Consider the following 3639-nt stretch of genomic DNA (forward strand, 5'->3'; position numbering starts at 1 on the left):
CATGCCAGTCTGGGGGACTTGGTTTGATTGGCTGAAAGATTTTGCACCTTCAAGGGTTTAGTTTGCTTTTACATTGACTGAACTCTACTGAGGTGGACGAAACATCTGGACAACATCATACAGTTACAACAACTGGTCGCTTCCCCACAGCAACTGATTATTAACCAAAATATGCTAAATCTAAATGCTAGATGCTAAATATGCTAAATCTGGCTCATTGATTGGCCTAGACTCAAAACTGATCCAATCCAGTACCAGCTGGGACGACCTGATAAAGTGGACTTTTTCCACTAAAGCCTGTGTTCATTTTGAACTTGCAGGTGTGTCAGGTGTGTTGCAGAGGGCAACACACCTGACATGCATCAAATGTAATTAGCAGACTTGTGCAGAGCTAAACATCAAACTCTGCACCAGTCTGCTAATTAGCCATAGATTTCACTGTGTTGCAGTGGGAAAACTCCCAATACTTGCAGGGCTGCGGCTCTGGAGGGCTGGAGCTGGCCGCCCCTGGTCTAAAACAATGAGCCTATGTGTGTGTGCACATACGTGCGTTGGTGTGAGCATATGCATGCAGTTTATGAGCTAGGGTGGCATGAGTGAGTGTACTCCTGGCTTGACTTTGTGTATCAGTCTGGCCCTGGTCCCTGTTTATGGGAATATTGCGTACTGTCTGCAGAATATTCCAACAGACTAATTCTATCATGTCCAAAGACGGATTATCCAATGAGCATTATGGGCAAAGGCCCAGGGGCCCACGCCCTCTTGGGGCCCATTGGGGCCCACACAGGGCATATACCAGCAGTTTGGACATGAAAGAAAATGTGCATAAAAGTCAGATAGTTACACCACAGTGTCTAGTGCATTGCTATTGGTACCACTGGCTAAGAGATGTTAGAGATGTCGTTTCACAATTTTCACAATGTTGTGGTGGTGAAGTGGGCCCCTGGAACACTCTGGGCCCAGGGCCACTGCTCTGATCATGTCAATGCAAGTTGTGAAAGTCTGCACTTAAAAAGCAAGTTAGAATGTCAACTTAATCGATTTATAATTTGAAGAGACGTGTGCAAGTACTTGTCATTTCAAAGAAAAAAAATTAGAAAAGGGAAAGACCTCTTGCAAATAGCTCTAAACGGCCAAGAAGTCACTACATGCCGCCTTCAGCAGTGTGACTCCCTACAACAGGTTAATTGGTGAGTTACATGTTTCTCAAGTTCAGTCTTTTACGCTCAGTTGTAACTTAAAGACGCATTACGTAACTTTCTGGCCTTAAAACTCCGCTTCTTGAACGTGTTTAATGCCACAGTGACATGCATCACTGTGGCATTAAACACAGTGATACATGTCTGGAGCCCCGGCTGCCCAGCAGCACTCGTGACGTTACACCAGAGTTTTGCTTTAAAAATACACTGGCTGTTTTGAACATGCAACGTCACTGATTCAGCAAAGAAACACAAGAAGATTAAAAGAGAGAAAGAGATTAAACAAGAGTCATCATAAGATCTTCTTTTGCTGGTTGGAGAGAGCTAACAGGTCAGCTAGGATGCAAGATGGATTCCAAACCGTTTATAGGGGGCGCGTAACGGGGAAAATGGTTGTATGTATATGCATATTTCTTGAATCGCTCATCTGTGACCTGGAAATCTGTCTGTACTGTATATGACATTTTTTGCATTTGATATTTTAACATTTACTTTTTTTTTTTCTCTTGTACTATAATACTTCTGTAATACTGACATTTTCCAGCCTGGGATTAATAAAATAAATCAGATACTGATATATTGCCATCTTAATTTTGTGACGACAATCTCCACAGGCAAGTCATTTTATTTAAAGTCAGACCAGGCTCCACTGCAGAGTGAATTTTCTCCAGTGAATCTGGAGAAAACTTTGTCATTAGAATACTAATGTTTTGTCAAAACTTTGTTTTTATGCTATCAAAGTTTAACAATCTTGGATGACTCCAGACGACAAACTTTAGGTGCTTAGTTTTAAAGATATATTTGTAATTTAATTAATTCATGATCAGAACCACTTAGTCCAATGAAGGGTTGCGGGGAAGCTGGAGCCAATCCCAGCAGTCTATAGGCAACAGGCAGGGTACACCCTGGACAGGTCGTCAGTCCAATATTTGCAATTTGCAAATAAAACAAATTGAAAATTTACTATGAAAATCCCTTCATATATATTTTTATGGACTTTTCATTATGTGTGTGTGCACATGTTTAAGGACAGGACACCAAGACCTGTGATACCTGGATAAAGTTAACTTTGTCAAAACTGACATGTTTGTAACAGCAGGATCATTTAAGTTTTGTTTTGTCTAGGTTTGTTTCAATAAGTTTAACTAGATGTAGCTCTAACATCGTTGGTTTTCTGCCATGTTCCTCAACATTCCTTCAAATCAGCTCTGAAGGACGTTAAACATTGACTTTTCCCTCCTCCTTTGCTGGCATAAGAGGTGCAGAGGGAGGACTTAATGAAACTGGTATGTGAAAATGCATCAAATATGGGATGAGGCAGTAAGTTTTAAAAAAGTTGACAAGCGAAACTTTGTCTGTTGAAAATACTTTTAAAATACTTTTGAATTGAAAAAAAAAAAAAAAAAAATTAAATTTTGGAGCAAAGCTGTAATGACATCACTCCGCTCTGGTTTCAAACACATTTTTCCAAGCTGTCCTTGCTTTCATTTCTTAGGATGGACTGTTGTACTGCACTCTTTACCAGCACCCTACACTCTCAAAAATAGAGGTACAAGATAAGGACATTTCTGTACCTATAGGTACATTTTAAAGAAATATTCTCTCAAAAGTACAATACTGGTCTTTAAGAGACCAGAAGCACACCTTCAGAGTATGAAAAAGGGTTCAAAGTGACATAAAGTACAAATTTGTACCATTTTGACCATAAGGGTACCTGCAGCATTGAAAAATGTAATGTTAATGGTTGTAATGCTACAAACTAGAGCAGAGTTGAGTGATGACAGTAGTACTACTTAACAGTCATTTACTACACCAGACAATGAAGGTCAGATGCTGCAAACTAAGTGTATGTCTGGTCAGTATTTTGAGTTTTTGAAGATTATTTCTAGATTAAAGATAAGATAATATTGCTAAGTGGAATGGACCAGGCCTAATGCTGTGGAAAACATAAAAAACACAACTTGAAAAGGTGAGGTTGAACTTGATAAGGTACAAAAATAGACCAGAACTGAAGGGTACAGAAATGTCTCTCAAAAGAGTACACCCCCAGCGACAAGCATTTGTACCTTTTTAGGTACAAGCTGGTTCCTCTATTTTTGAGTGTGTAATATGTTTACAACTTAGTCAAAGCTTCTCTCTGATCACCAACTTCAAGTCAAATACAGTATTGAATCTAAGGGATGCAGTGCGTTATATTTATAGCCATTATTGTTAGAAATTAAAGCTCCATTTAGTCACATTTAAAATACCAGTAAATATTAACATGAGGCATCCTTGAGGACCCAGAAATTCAGCCACACAAAGCAATGAAGGGCTTAATAGAGTAAGATTTATTAAAAATGGTGGAGGGAGTTTAGCAAGGGGTTCAATAGGAGTCCTGTCCAGCAGGAAGTGGTGGTCGGTGCACCTGAAAAGCTGTTGGAATCCAGAACACGAAGAC

The sequence above is a fragment of the Telmatherina bonti genome (genome assembly GCF_933228915.1).
Source record: "Telmatherina bonti genome assembly, chromosome: 6".
Classification (NCBI taxonomy): Eukaryota; Metazoa; Chordata; class Actinopteri; order Atheriniformes; family Telmatherinidae; genus Telmatherina; species Telmatherina bonti.